This window comes from Lissotriton helveticus, chromosome 9 (genome assembly GCF_964261635.1).
Source record: "Lissotriton helveticus chromosome 9, aLisHel1.1, whole genome shotgun sequence".
NCBI lineage: Eukaryota > Metazoa > Chordata > Amphibia > Caudata > Salamandridae > Lissotriton > Lissotriton helveticus.
The window spans coordinates 1,142,098,110-1,142,114,737 of NC_136070.1; the positions used below are offsets into that span (position 1 = coordinate 1,142,098,110).

The 16,628-nt window shown below is 47.8% G+C and overlaps 1 protein-coding gene across 4 annotated transcripts in view; it reads left to right on the forward strand.

Moving 5' to 3' along the window:
• Positions 1 to 16,628, forward strand: part of LOC144782290 (protein TASOR-like) — an 865,833-nt gene that overhangs the window by 89,158 nt on the left and 760,047 nt on the right. The gene's annotated exons all lie outside the window — the stretch shown is intronic.

A 16,628-nucleotide genomic window follows, 5' to 3' on the forward strand; every position in this document is an offset into this window, starting at 1 on the left:
GGAATGTGCTTTCCTGCTGCCAATGGGTCCCCTAAATACTAGTTTTATTGGTGTTAGTGGGAGTGTAGGCTAGTAGCCAATGGGGTACTGACCACTGGAGTCACTACACCCCCTGTATGACCACTTCCTAGTGGGAAGTGGGCATAACCCTGTCCCAGACTTCCTACGTTTGCCATCACAAAGATGGCAGACTCTAAAATTTTGCATTCACTTCAAGTAGCCCATCTTAGGGGAGGAAGTAGCCTAAAAGCCCCACCCCTGGGGGCCATAAACTCATCTGTGGTGGCAGACTGGCTAGGACCAGTCAGTCAGCAACCCTGTACGTGGTAGATTTTCAGGTGGTACCACTAAGGTGTCCTCTGGGTGCATATTTTAATAAATCTATTACTGAAATTAAACACCTTGGTTTCAGTGAAGTCATCATGTAGCTGCGGAACTCGCTTTTGACCAGTGCCCAGCACATGTATTTAAAATGGCTTCCCTTATCACTTGTACTGGCAATAATTGAACTGACCAGCACAGGGGCATATCTGCTCATGCAGATATGTCCACACATGTAGTATAGTGCGCCCTGCATTAGGGCTGTTAGGCCTGCTGTAGAGGTGACTTACCTATACCGCATGTAGTGTCTGCTGGAATGGCCCACAGCCTGTGTCATGTAGTGTTTTTACTTTTTAGAACACCTTGTCATACATCCTGCAATGGCAATCTGTATGAGTTTGGTGATGGGTCCCTTAGAGTGGCACAAGATATGCTACAGCTCTTAGCGACAATCTTTAGTACCTATGTTCTAGGTACCAGCACTACCCCTTACTATCGACTTACAGAGGTGCTGAAGGCCTGATTGGCTTATTTTGGGAAGCAACCCTGGCACTGGGGACCTGGTTAGCAGGAACCCAGTGCACTTCAGTCAAAGTTGCATCAAATACCAGGCAAAAAAGTGGGCTACTGCAACAGAAACCCAGCCTACAACCGACCCAGGAAACATTGGCTAGCGCCTCTGTGTAGGAACTTGGGCATAAGGAGTTATGTAATTTCATACAGAATATTGAAAACCAACACTTCCCCTCACATAGTATTTGCGATTGCAAAATTTCTAATGGCCATGTGGCATACCAGGAGGAAATTATTAAAAGACTGATCATTTAAGGATGGTTCTGTTATACATACAGTGTCGCCAATGTATCTCTTGACTAACAACTGGGAATTGGTTGCTGTTCTTAGTTATTTATTCTTCATAAGTATGTTTTTATCTAAATGTTCTACTAATATGTATTTCTTGTAATGAATGATTATATGTATCTTTTATGGCCTAAACGGCCGAAATAAAGAATTTTTGGATTTGGATTGGATTTGGCAACAAAAACCCTATCTCCTGCAAGTACATAATAAGTGGAGAAGCTTGACATACCATCCTTCAGCGCCAATTTAAGTACCTCTTTACATACTAATCCAGTATCAAAAGGAATAGTTCCTCCGCAGGCCGACAACTATGCACAACAGTCTTGTGTTGTAATGTCTTAAGTAAATCTGTACAAATTAAAGACCACTTGAAAGATGCCAGAAGTAATCTTGCATTAGCTACAAACCTTCCCACCAGTCACATTCCAGAATAGTAAAGCCCCTATGAAAAAGGCAGAAACGTTCAACCACTGTGTAGGAAAGTGGGTTTCTGTTGCAGTAAACCCCCCCCACCCACACTTTTTGCCAGATTTCTGATTCACTTTCACTTGATGTGCCCTGGATCCCTGCCATTCAAGTTGCCAGGGCCTGTGTTTTTTCCCAAAACTGTACATTTGTACCTCCAATTGACAAATCTCAGGCCACATGCAAGTCCCTTGTGAAAGGTACCATGGGTACCAAGGGCACTGTGACTAGGGAAGGCCTCAAAGGGCTGCAGCACATATTGTGCCACCGTTAGAGGTCCTGTACCTTTAAAAAAAACTCTCTCTCTCCCTCTCCCTCTCTCCCTCTCCCTCTCTCCCTCTCCCTCTCTCCCTCTCCCTCTCTCCCTCCCCCCTCTCCCTCGCCCCTCTCCCTCTCTCCCTCTCTCCCTCTCTCCCTCTCTCCCTCTCTCCCTCTCTCCCTCTCTCCCTCTCTCCCTCTCTCCCTCTCTCCCTCTCTCCCTCTCTCCCTCTCTCCCTCTCTCCCTCTCTCCCTCTCTCCCTCTCTCCCTCTCTCCCTCTCTCCCTCTCTCCCTCTCTCCCTCTCTCCCTCTCTCCCTCTCTCCCTCTCCCCTTCTCTCCCCCCCCCCCCTCCCAGCTGGATGCACTATACCAATGGTGAGGGTACAGTTGCATTAGCACTGTACCCCTACAGTGTCGAAGTCCATTCTTAGACATTGCAAGTGCAGTAAAGCCATAAAGAGAATATGGTCTGGAAGTTTGTCATTATGGGGAGCTTCAAAGGCCTTCCGCTTTTGTAACACGACCCCCAGCGTCTCCTGCTATCAGGACCAGGCCCCCTTCTCACCCCCTTTTTGGCGGAACGACATGCTGGAAACATTTGAGCAGTCCGGAAGGTGTGCCCACCTCTGCCAACCCCACCCCTTAGGGCACTGCGGTTTAGTGCCCGCCATCTTGCAGACGGTAGGCACTCTTCAATCCGCTTTAGGGATTGTGCCCTCTCGACCACGTGGGGTGAGCACACTAAGGGTGTATTCACCGTAAGGTCCGTAGCCCCACTGGCTAGTGACCTCGAGACCCCAAAAACCGCCTTTAAATACTGTATTTAGGGGGCAGCCCTAAACCAAGTAGGCCGTTTCCCACAGCGTACGAAGAAGGAGGACGAAAGAAGACACCAAACAGAGGAAACTGTTGAAAAGAACTGCTTGGTCCCAGCCCTAACTGCCAGTCTGCAGTTCCAGAGATCCTGCGCCAAAAGTTGTCTTGACCACTGTGTTGATCCCTCCAGGACTCCCTGATGTTGCCAGCCGCCTCTGCACAGAGACACCTCCCCCCAACAGGCAGTGGACCGGTACGGTGAAATCAGACTTCATAAGGCACCCCTGCATCCAGCTGCCCTGCATCCAGCTGCCCTGCATCCAGCTGCCCTGCACCCTGGAGAAGAGGACCTAAGGTGCACCTACGTCCCCTAGCCCTCCAACTTACCTGCCCAGCTGTTGGTTTCTCCCGTAAGAATTCCTGGACCAAGCCTGCAACCAAAAACCAGCAACTCCCATTGAAAACCACAGGGAACCCGACGCCAAAACCGCACCCTGCACGCGTCCGCCCCTATGCAGCTGTGGGTGCACCTTGTGTCCTAACTTTCACCCCCCTTTGCCCTGAGCTAAACCCCAGGAGCTTTGCTGCCACATCCAAGTGACGTGCCCATGTGCAGCCTACAACCGGAGGCCCCCCTCCCACCCGTTGGATAACATTGGGCCTCAGTACTGTGCACCTGGCCTCGCGAGTGCAGCTGAGGCTGCTCTTTGAGTACATACTTGACCCTGGGGGAACCCTGGGTCTAACCCCAGAAACCCAACTACCAAGACAGATTACTCACCTTTGTGCGTGGAGTTGAAAAGTTTATGAAAATCTAAGAAACTGTGTTGAGAAAAACTCACCTTTTATCCAGAAAATGTCCCAATGTGACATTATGCATATCAAACTGAGTAGAAAAAGTAATCCTGAAAAGTAATCAAAAGTAATCCAAAAGTAGTTACAACTATATTTGCACATTTCTCCAAACCTGTAAGAAAAGTCATTATTTATCCAGCTTGCTTTTTAACGATCTGTCTTGAAAAGTACTGTCATATTTTACCTATTCCAAGTCCAAGTCCTGCTTGGTTCTATAAATAAAATACAACAAGAACTATTGTTGATACAAACAATTGGTCTGAGTTCAGTCTTTGAGTGTGACATTGTTTCTTGCCTGAGTGTGTACAATTAATGCTTAACACTGCACTCTGATAAAGCCATACTGCTCGCCCACACTACCACAAATGGAGTATAAGGTATTACCTACTTTTACCTTTTGTAAGCCTTTGAGGATTCACTGGACTCTGTGCACACTATACCTTACTTTGGTATGGTATATACAGAGCCAGCTTCCTACGCACTTACAACATATTTTCAAAAAGCATCGGTTTCACCTTCTAATGAATAATGAGCTGTTTTTATCAATCATCGCCCAGAAGAAGTAATGAGCTCCTTAACAGATAACACAGGAGTGGAGAGGATGTGGCGCAGTGGCCAGAGCGGCTGACTCAAGAGCTGGGGATCCCTGCTCTAGTTTCTACTGCATTGCGCAACATCCTGTGATTCTATGCCAATCACTTAATATCTCTGGGTGATAGTTTTGTAAATATGCTGCAAGAGTAAAAGGCAAAACTTTATGAAAATATAGTTCCACCAAAGTCGATGTTAACAGTATTTCGGCAGCGGGAAACTGATAAGAGAAGAGGAGGAACAAGCATTGGTAAATGCAGGACAATATGCTACAGTCGATAAAAATGGAGGTAAGGACAAAACCAGTCACATGACTTCCGTGAGACTGAGCCACGCCGGAGTTTTCCTTAACAGAAATCCTAACTGAGACATCGGATATATATTTAAGTGCAATACAAACTTCGCCGAAACAGGTATAGTTGATACAAAGAAATAAGAGTCCTGTACCTAAACACGCTATTGAAGTTGTCCAATAGGAATTACAGGGGTCTTAATAGTTTTAAGATTGAAAGTCCTGAGGATGGCCTTGAAGATTGGTCAACCATAAGGCCGAAACGTCGACACATCAGTCCACATTCTTTCTGTGTGATTATTCATGCACAATGTTATTTAAGTGATTTTGGCTCAGTTACGTTGTGTTATAATATATATAAAAAAGAGTGGACCACAACGCAAGTGGTATTCAAAGAATAATTGATTTATATCTTGCCCACTTGTACATTATTGAATTTTCTTAAATTGTTTTTAACAAAATACTGTACCCCATAAAATACATATTTGATTTATAAAAAGAATTTTCACTACAACTACTTCCCTTGTAGCTTTTTATTTGAGTCATTGCCACTTTGTTCACCAAATGAATATTGTATCAGACATTTAACAGGTGTATTATTTGATTTAGACTGATCCTAAAATCATTAGTAATAACATTTGATCAGCTTCCTGTTTACAAATAAGTTGGAATATATACTTAAAATAAATCCCTTGCAAGCACTTTTGCATTTACCAGATTTCAGCCCAAGCTCGCAAGGGTTTATTGGGTCACCCACCTATAAAATTAGGATAGAGAGGAGGCAGGATAGAAGTCTTCTAAGTTTATATTAAAAACCATAGATTTCTCAAGCACAGCGCAATGCCAGTCATAAAATTTGTGACTCTTTGGAGGCCCTTTTCATTGCAGAATCCAAACCCCTGACAAAATATCTGGAGACGAAAAGGAAGAATGAACACCTAAACTACTGATTCTCTCAAACTGTCAAGGGTCTTCTTCAGCAATCTAACCCTTAAAAAGTTCAGCACCACAAAAGCCTGTTACTTGGCAGATCATGAAGAGACCCATGTCTGGCTTGTATATTAAAGGACATTCTCTCTAAACCAACCAGATCAATCTTTAACCATTCCTTGGCATAAGAAACTCTTCCAAGTGAACTTTAATCCTCCTTCAAAAATCTATTCTAATGAAATGGCCTTGCCCAACCTGTCTTTCGTCTAATATTGGCATTCAGGTAAGAAAATAAGCATGTTTAGCAATGCTAGGCCATATTCTGTCCTGGCTGTGGCACTGCAGACTGTTTGAGCACCATATGGGATGGTAAATAAACTAAAGATGACCATAATGGACTGACAGTATTTCCACTTTGATTTTCATCTGCTTTGATATGACCCATCAACCTTCTCTGTTAACTAACACTCTGCAACAAAGGATTTCAAAGCATTGTCCTCCACTCCATTGCTTCCTTTGTCACTGACAAATGCCTCATAATTTCATATCCTCCTTTCTCCTTGGTTATATCACAACGGCTAGTATTCCCTGATACTAGGCCCTTGCCACATCCTTTTCAAAGTTTACCATAACCCAGTGCCTAATCTAATCTTTTCCTTCAATCTTAATTGTTACAACTGTGTCTATGGCATGTACATGTTACAAAAGCTCAAAAATCCCAGTTACTTAGATTTTGACTTCTTTACCTTCAGGCCTAATTTAGAAGAGACTGGCCATGAGATTGCATTAAACCACATCAACTTATACACATCAGACTAAGGTTTGATGGCATGTGTGGCTGTAGATTGAAATGCTCTGCGTACTCCTGCCATCTAGTGTTGGGTTCAGAGTTGTGCAACTTTTTTTCTTCTTCGAAGAGTCTTTCTTGTTACAAGGTAGAGTGACTCATTCTCCTCTGTGTGATATTGCTGCATGGGTATCATCTCCTTTGTTAGATTGTGTTTGTGGCATGTGAGCTGTAGATCACATGCTTTGTATACTCCTGCCGTCTAGTGTTGGGTCCGGATGTTTGCAAGTTGTTTTTTTCGAAGAAGAAGTCTTTCCAGTCACAAGGTGGGTGATGGGCATCAACTCCATTGTTGAATTGTTTTTTTCCGCCATCGGGTTCTGAGTTGTATCGCTGTGCTTCCGAAACCATTGCTTCGGGTACCCCTCGATGCGAAATCCACTCTACCCACGTCGGTATTGTTCTCGAATGCGTATCCCACTTCTCTGTGTCTCGTATCCATCGAAGTCGATCGGAAACCTTGGAAAGGCCGTCCGGCCTAACCGCATCGGTTCACTTTGCAGTTGATAGAACGGACTCCATTTAAATTCTGCCCTTAGTGTCGCGCTAAGTATCTGCGCACTGACTTGCATGAAGTCTGCAACTTGTGCTTGTCTCCGGGACACAACGAAGAAAACGGACGCGTGTAAATTGCTCAGATCGAAGCAAACGCTCATGATCGCCGGGTTTGACGTCGCAGGAGGCAAAGCCAAAATGTCGAATACACGCCGGACATCTTTGGTGAAGAATCTGAGCAGGAATTCGACGCACAAGGGGTCAAGGAAGAACATGAGGGACTTGTCTTCATCCCGGAATCGGACTCCGAGTCGGAAGAAGACTTGCCGCAATGTCAACGTACCGTGAGTACCGAACGCCCGTTAAGCCAAAATCCAACTCAGCCAAAACAAAAGGCTTCAGGCCTACCCCTGTCTTTATGCCACAGTCGGCACAGACAAGATGTTTCAGATGCCCCGCCCTCCGGCTTGGCACCAAAAGACATCTCTAAGCCTTCCGGCTCGGGATTGAGTCACCCAATACTGGTACAGAGCCGAAGCATTCGTATTACAAGCCGAAATCCTCTTTGGAGCTGAAATCCTTGACACCAAAGACAAAGCCTCCTTCGGCACCAAAAACTGATTTCACCAGACGCTGAAATCCTCTGCACCGAAACCTAAAACTGTGCCTCAAAAGCAGCAGGGTCCAAATTTCAACACCCCAACACCCAAATCAGACCCAAAACAAAACAAACTCTACATAAATCCTGATACAGGACGTGCTCTTACTAAGTACCTCAGAAACGTAAACCTGAGTCACAAGAAGAACCGTTCTTTATTCCTTTCAAGAGGAAGAATGTGGATACTAACCCTCCCCCTCCTCTACCACGTTCCCCTACACCAGGGGTACTCCTAGTACGGCCCGCGGACCTTGTACACATCATACCAGTGTTTTAATTTAATTTTATTTTTTTTAAGAGTGTCTGCAAACTAAGTTACAGCAGCGCGACTCTAAGACTCTGCTGCTCTGTGGGGGCCGGCCGGGGCGCTAAGAGGTGAACAACACAGCCTCATGAACATTCTAATGGTCTTTTAAAGACCTGTTAATGCGCTCGGTGCAGCTATGTGTGTGTGCGTGCTCTGAAGCTGCCTCAGCCCGGGCTGACACAGAGGCAGGGTGAGATGACAGAGGGAGAGGGAAAGAAAGGGAGACCAAGTGAGGAAGGGAAAGGGAGACCGGGTGAGGGAGTAAGAGAGGGAAGGAGGAAAAGGGAGGGAGGAAGGGGATGGTGAGGGAGGGAAAGGGAGTGACAGTGAGAGAGTGAGGGATGGAAAGGGAGATCGGGTGAAGGAGTGAGAGAGGGAAAGGGTAGGAGGGAAAGGGAGGGAGGTAGGGAAAGGGAGGGGTAGGGAGGGAAAGGGAGTGACAGTGAGGGAGGGAGTGAGGGAGGGAAAGGGAGACCGGGTGAGGGAGTGAGAGAGGGAAAGGGAGACAGAGTCAGGAAGTAAGGGAAGGAAAGGGAGACAGAGCGAGGGAGGGAAAGGGAGACAGAGTGAGGGAGTGAGAGGGAAATGGATGCAGGGAAAGGGAGGGAGGGTAAGAGATGGAGGGAAAGGGAGGGAAAGAAAGGGAGGGAAAGGGAGTGACAGAGTGAGGGAGTGAGAGAGGGAAAAGGAGACAGAGTGAGGGAGACAGAGTAAGGGAGAGTGAGAGAGTGAGGGAGAGGGAGGGAGGGAGACAGAGAGAGAAAGAGAGCGAGAGAGAGAGAGATGTGTGTATGCCGGGTCTGGTGGCTCAGTGGACGAAGGTGTCCGCTGCAGGGACCAGTGATCAACCTCATGGTCAGTTTTTTTTTTTGTTGCTCTAGCCCCGCCCCCTCCTCCACTGACCCCACCCCCACTGGTGCGGCCCTCGGACACAAACCACAGTGTAAATTTGGCCCCCGAGAGAAAGTTTGTGAGTACCCATGCCCTACACCAACCTCTCCACCTTTTACGTCAAGTATTGATCACACCAACCAACTCTCCACCACCACCTAATCAAGATGATTGATGATGATGATGATGATTGGGATGGGGGGGAATTTTGTACCAATAGATCCCTGGAAATACAAGCACACAGATTCACCTACAGATAACGACCCAGACCTTTAACCTGCAAAGCCTTCTCCTAACGATGACAATGTAGGACATCTAGAGTTGCTCACTAGAGCTGCAGAATATCCTGGGGTGCATTTACACAAGGAATCTTTAGAGGACGATTTCCTATTTGAAACGCTCAGTACCACACATATTGCTTGTCACACTCTGCCTATGCTTAAAGGCATGATGAGACATGCTGACAACCTCTTCAAAGATAGAGTGCAGGCTCGCATTCTCAGCCCCAGAATTGACAAAAATATAAATCTGCGCCTTCAGATCCAGTCTTTATTAAAAGTCAGCTACCACAAGACTCTTTGGTTGTCTCTAATGCTCTCTGTGTCTTCAGCGGTTGGGCTATGACCAGAGTAATAAAGTAGGCTTTCATTTAGCAAGACCATTACGAGTCGAGAGAGAGAGAGGGAGATAGAGAGAGAGAGATCGAGAGATCGATCGAGAGAGATAGATCGAGAGAGATAGATCGAGAGAGAGAGAATATAGAGGCGAAATTAGGGATGACACAGGAAGAATCACGGGGTCTGACACTAAAAGGGTGCATATGTTTGGCAATTTTTATGAAACTCTGTACTCCGCAGAAGACCCAGCTGATCACGTCCAATAGGACTATTTAGAGGTGATCACTCTCCCTCAAGTAACAAGCACAAAACAACTGGTTGGGGAGCCTGATAATGGAAGAAAGAGAATGGACAGCAGTGGGCACCCTGAAGCCTCATAAGGCCCCTGGGCCTGATGGGATGACAGCCCAGTTTTACAAAACATTAGGCTCAGAACTCATTCCTCACTTAGTGGTCCTCTTTAACTATATGGCAGGTGCAGGGAAAGTAACACCCTCATTGAGCGAGGCAATCATCTTGGGGAAGGACCCGAGACAGTGTGGATCATACAGACTGATCGCTCTACTTAATCTCGATGCAAAACTTTATTCAAACATTTTAGACTTGACGCTGAAATAGCTTTCAATTGGGTGGATTGGAAATTTGTATTCCCTACACTGAAGAAATTCGCCTTTGGCGACCAATTCATACACATGATTAGGGCTAATCATGCAACCCCGAAAACGAGAGTGTTGGTTAACGGAGTGAGCTTGAGGTTCTTCACATTAAATCGAGGTATCCGACAGGGGTGTCCTCCATTCCCCCTTTCTGTTTGCGCTGAGTATTGAACCTCTAGCGGCTAAAATCCGCTCCACAGAGCAGATAAAGGGGGTATTTTTTGGCTCAACGGGCATAAAGTCTCCTTGCTGGCAGATGACATACTGCTGTCTCTGGCCTCACCCCATTGCACTGCCCTCGCTCATAAGGAAGTTGGACAGATTTAAGCAGGTGGCAGGCTTTCGAATCAACTTAACAAAGTGTTTTGTACTAAACTTAACATTACCACAGGAAGAGAGGGAACCGTTAGCGAAAACTTCTTCCTTCCAATTGGCCAGGAATGACCTAACGTATCTAGGCTGGAAAATAACTCAGCGGCTGGAGTGGTTTAACAAATCCAATGCCCCCAGCTGTTGCAACAACTGAAAGCAGATTTTTAAAGATGAACACCGCTATACTATTCAGGCAGCGAAGATGACGGTGCTGCCCAGGCTTCTTTATCTGTTCCAAGGCCTGCCTATTGAGCTGGATAGGGGATTCCTCCCTGAATTACACTACTTGGTGAGGCGGTTTATATGGCAGAGACAACATACCTGGCTCTCGTACAAACTACTGCAAATACCCAAATCAGCTGGCGGTATAGTATTACCAGACTTCCAGCTCTATGATGGGGCAGCCCAACCTCGAGTAATTCCTAAATGGTCTGCAAGGGAATCTGATAAACATTGGTCACACATGGACAGGAAAATACATCTGGGATTTAATCTGGAAGCCTAAGAGTGACCAATCTGTTAATGTATACTTCAGCACCCTAACAAGGACCACATTGAAAGTATGGGACAATACCAGTAGGCTAATGTGATGGACAACTTTCCCCTCCCCCTTTACACCCATACACCTTATATCAGCATTCCCCCCTGCAGAACGCCTGGAGCCATATGCGGCATGGAGATTGGGAGACTGCTTGACAATCACAGATCTTTTTCGAGATGGGGACATTTAAACGTTTGTAGGTAGGTGGGACTTTAACCTTGTGGAGACAGAATTCCTTTGCTACACACAGCTTCAACACTAGGTCATGCAAGAGACAATAATGGAGGCCACCACTAGAGAAGTAACCCCACTGGAGAAATCTGCAAAAACAGGATGTGGGCCCGAGGATGCATCTCTTTTCTGTATGCACATTACTAGAAACGCAGGCTCCATTTAAGCTAGGCATATGACCTGTTGGGAACAAGTACTAGAGGAACAAATTCCAGACTCTAGCTGGTCACGATTGTGGCCGGATATCTCAAAGTGCAACCACTCCATGGGACTGAGGGAAGCACATTGCAAATTAGTGTATGATTGGTACCTTTACCCCACAAAACTCACTTATGTGCTGGAGAGGTTACGGACTGCTAGGAGACTTTAAATATATATGGTGGGATTGCCCAAACATACGCCCCTTCTGGGAGGAGATACTTGCCCAAATGAAAGTAATTTTGGGATACCCCATTCCAAATGACATAAAACTAATGCTACTGGGGCTGCGCAGCGACAATCTAAGATACCAGGCGAAGGGAGACAAAGCAGGGATGAGGCTATGCTTGTGAGCTGCCAAAATGGCGGTTGCGGCTGCATGGAAGCGTGCAACCGCGTTCTCACTTTCACAGTGGCATGCCAGGCTATGGCGGGAAGTCACAATGGAACGAATAGCTGACATTGCCACAGATTCTTAATTTTTTTTAAATTTACTTGGGGTTCACTAGTAAGCTTTCTCTTTACGGGTCTGCCTTTATGTGCATGCCCCACCCGCACAAGGGCACTGCACTTATTCTAATTCTAAGGGAACTGAGCTATGGGGGAGGAGTCACAGGGGAGCGGCCCTCCCCATCTACAATATAATCGAATACCGGGGCGACCTACGCAGTTAATGCACTAATACTCCAATATGAACCACAGTTATGCTTAAGGGGTTCAGTGGGTGGAGGAAGGGATGGGGGTTTACGTATGTTTGTTTAGGGGTAAAACGCAAGGACAACACTGTACTAAATTGTTCTTATAATATGTAAGCTGTGTTTTTATTAGCTATCTAATAACCAGAGAGACCATCGCAGTGTACTGGAAATATTTGAATGCAAACTTGTAAACTAATAAAAGCAGTTTTGAGAAGAAAAGAAATACCAGGCCTCCTCCCATCTTACACTCCCCGTCCCTTGTGAAACATCACTTACCCCAGTATTGGATCTTTCATAGATTCACATGCCTGAATCATTCCCAGTCGTGGAGACGGGAGTCTCCGGTACATATAAAAGCAATGCATAGTAGTATAGCAAACTGAAAAGAGGCCTAGGCCCATTTCCCTTTTGCAACCCATAACCTTTGTTATGTAAAAAGGACCAAACTTTTCCCTGAATTAATCAGAGCTCCTTACCCTCTAGAACACTCCTGAGAGAACCTTTTGCCCCTCAGGTTTTCTACCGCATGTTGTGCTAGGGAGTCTCCTTTGAGCTCTGCTCAAACTCTAGCTAGTCAGCTTTTGAGGAACTCTGTTTTTGCAGCGTGAATCCTTCTGGATTCACTATGCTGTGCATATTCCGCAATCTGGTAGTTGGGTCCGGAATCGTAGTCTTTTTTTTTTTTTCGTAGCCCTGGTGGGACGGTGACGTCGGCATGCTTCCGGCGGAAGCTACCACCCTTGGGCACCATCTTCAGATTCTTTTTCCCGCCGTTGGGTCTGGATCGTCGCGTGAAGCTCCAGAAGTTTTGGAGGAGAAAAGAAGGAAATACAGCAACTCTTCGGTAAAGACCGGAGAAGATCGGGAGAAAAGGACCATCAGAGAAGAGACGACGAAGAAAGGAAAGAACTTCGAGATCTTCGACGTCCTTGAAGGAATGCGCACACAGGGGGCCCCCTGAGCGCAGGGATGTACAAGACACCCTTTAAATTCTGCAAAAACTGCCACCACAAGTTCGCGCAGAAGGACCAGCACTCGGTCTGCAACCTCTGCCTGCCAATCGACCACGAGAGCAGAGACTGCAACGCCTGCTCCGTCTTCAAGCCGAAGACACTCCGAGTTCGAGAGAGACAGAGGACTGCTCACCACACGATGCAGTGCAAGGGCCAGGCCCCGACGCTTTACGAACTGGGCCTCTCCACCGACGACGAGGACAACATCGCCGAAGGTCCAGATGACTTCACGGTCGCAGAGACCGATAAGAAAACGCCTGACAAGGTAGGAGAGTCTACGACCCCGAAAACACCCACAGGGTCTCGAAAGCCAGAGGCAGACTCTCGAAAGTCAGAGCCTAGAGCCTCGAAAGGAGCACCGGCGCCGAAAACTTCGACGACCGAAGCTGCATCCTCCGAAAAAGAGCCCAGCGGATCCTTCGAGAAGGACTCCCGGAGGCCGAAGACCAGCGAAAAGCATAGGTCATCGAAGCAAGCCCCCGAAAAAGGGCCTTCGACTTCGAAGGAAAAGGAGCCGAAGAAAGTTTCGACGTCGGCGACGCTGCCGAAAAGAGCAGCCGAAACGCTCGACGACGAGCAGGCCGCAGAGATGCAGAGAAAGAAAAGAAGGCTCGAGGCCGAAATGGAGAATATCCTTCAGAGAAAGAAGGACTTCGACGAAAAAATGAAAAGTTACAGGATCCCCTCGAAGCCGGCACCGACTGTCGCTGAGGTACAGGAGCACGAGGAGTTCGACGTCGAAAAGACGCCAAAAACTCCGGAACCCTCGGAGCACGAAGAGGAAGAAGACCTCTACTACACAGAAGGGGATTACGGGGAGCAGCAGTCCAGCTACGGCTCAGGTTCCTCGACGGCCCAAGACCAGGAATGGCAGGACATCGAGGCCGAAAACCCGGAGGAGGCTGTGGAAACATACCCCTCGAGGCCTTCGCCACCGGACGACATTGGGGCATACAATGAGGTGGTCAGGAAGGCGGCAGCAGCCTATGGAGTTAAGCTGGAGGAGGAGAAGCCAAAGGCAGATTTCCTGCTGGAGACATTGCTCCCCACACAGACAAGAAGCCAGTTCTTGCCCATGCTAAAGAGTGTCACAGACCAGGGGAAGGAAGCCTTCAAGGAACCGGCTACATGCAGATCAGTAACGCCGAGGACGGAGAAGAAATACAAATTCTCCTCCCAGGACCCAGCTTACATCAAGGGATTCGTCACAGCAGACTCAATAATCGCTGCAACGGCCAGAAAAAGGGCAAACGTCCCAACAACATCTGGACCTCCACCTGACAAAGAAAGCAGGAGGATGGATCTAACCGGCAGGAAAATAGAGAGGAACGCCGCAATGCACTGGCGGATGGCGAACTCCAATGCCCTCCTGAACAGACATCAATACCAGCATTGGGATGAGATGGGCCAATTACTCAAGCACCTCCCGGAACAATACCGTGAGAGGGCATCACACCTTGTGGAGGAGGGGAAAAGCATTGCTAACTCGTGCCTCAAGACAGCCTTGGATGGGGCAGAAACAGCCAGCAGACTGATGGCTATAGGCATCACAGAGAGAAGGCAAGCCTGGCTCAGGATCTCAGGCTTCAAGGCTGAGGTTCAGAACAACATCCTGAACACACCCTTCAACGGTGAATCACTGTTCGGAGCCCCAGTTGATGAGAAGCTCACCCAACTGAAGAAGGACAACGAGACTGCAAGGTCCATGGGGGCCCTGCAATTCAGGGGGATGAGAAGGGGGCACTCCTACACGGAGGCCTAACGGCAGGGGTGGAAGCCAGCAAGGGCAATCACACCAGACATTCCACCAGGGACAACAGAGTGACAACCAAAGTCACCAGGGCCAGCAGAGGCAAAACTGGAACTACCAGGGCAGGGGCCAGTCCTTTCGATCAAGAGGAAATGGACGGGGCCAGAGAAGGAGAGGCGGTGAGCAACCCCCCTCTAAGTGACTTCACACGGAAAAAGGTGCTCTCTCACTCGAACCCTCCGGGGGAGGAGCACGGGAAAACAAACAGGAGAGGGCTACACAGACAAGACACAAAGGAACATGTGACGCCAGTAGGAGGAAAATTGAGATTTTTTCTCCAGGAGTGGAGAAAAATAACAACGGACAAGTGGATACTCAACATCATGCAGTTCGGATACTGCATACAGTTGGAAAAGAGACCACCAAACAGAAAGCCAAAGAAAAGAGAGCACTCTGGAAGAGAGCTGCGATTACTCCAAGAGGAAGCTCAAGAACTCCTCCTCCAAGCGGCCATCGAACGGGTTCCATTCAAAGAACGAAACAGGGGAGTATACTCCAACTACTTCCTGGTGCCAAAAGTGGACGAAAGTCTAAGACCCATCCTGGACCTTCGGTTCCTAAACAAATACGTGAAGACTCTAAAATTCAAGATGACGTCCCTACAAGAGGTCATCCCGCAGATAAAGGCCGGGGACTTCTTGTCCACCATAGACCTCAAAGATGCGTACCTGCACATCCCCATGAACAGGCAGCACAAGCACGTGCTAAGATTCACATTGAACAAGGATCACTACCAATTCCCCACCCTGGCGTTCGGCCTAAAGTCCGCACCAAGGGTGTTCACCAAATGCCTCGCGCAGTGGCCGCACATCTAAGAAGAAAGGGGATACACGTGTACCCCTACCTCGACGACTGGCTCGTGAAGGCAAGCTCTTACAGGACATGCAAGGATCATGCAGAGCAGGTCACAATAACGCTAGCAAGCCTGGGATTCTCCATACACTGGGGAAAATGCTCAATGGAACCAGAGCAAGTGAAAATCTTCCTGGGAGCTCAAATCGACACCGTCCAATGCAGGGTGTTACCCAGCGAGAAGAGAACACTCAGCCGACTGAGGGAGAAACGTCACTACCAGAAGGGGCGAGCTCTGACAGTGAGGACTGTGAGCAAGATTTTGGGGATGATGGCGTCATGCATACACCTGGTCCCCAATGTACGCCTACGGATGAGACCACTCCAAGAGTGGCTGCAACAGCAATGGTCACAAGCTACAGGAAGTTGGGAGGATCTAGTGGTTGTAACGCACAGGTTGCAGGAAGAAATAAGGTGGTGGACCAAGGAAAGAATAACAGTAGGGAAGCCTCTAACACCACCGGACCCAACAGTGGCCATCACCACAGACGCATCCCAGAAGGGATGGGGCGCACACATGAACAGGCTCAGAGTGAGGGGTCTGTGGAGCCCTACAGATGCGGTCAGACACATCAATTACCTGGAACTGAAAACAGTGTTGCTAGCCCTCAAAGCCTTTCAGAAACACCTGTACAGCCAGAAGGTGCTGATACAAACAGACAACACCACAACTATGTTTTACATAAACAAACAGGGGGGAACTCAATCATTCCCTCTGTCAAGCTTGGCACAAGAAATCTGGAGATGGGCAATACCACTGAAAATAGACCTCCTAGCCATACACCTGCCAGGGAAGGACAATGTAGAAGCGGATTGGCTCAGCAGGCAGACTTCAGCGTCCCACGAGTGGGAACTCAATATTCAGGAAACAGAGAGACTATTCAGGAGATGGGGCACACCAACAATAGACCTGTTTGCAACACGCCGGAATGCAAAATGCCAATACTTTGCATCCAGGCAACCAGAGGCACTATCACAGGGGAATGCCCTATGGATAAGCTGGTCAAAAACATTTGCCTACGCTTCCCCCCCCCCCCCCCCCCCCCGATAC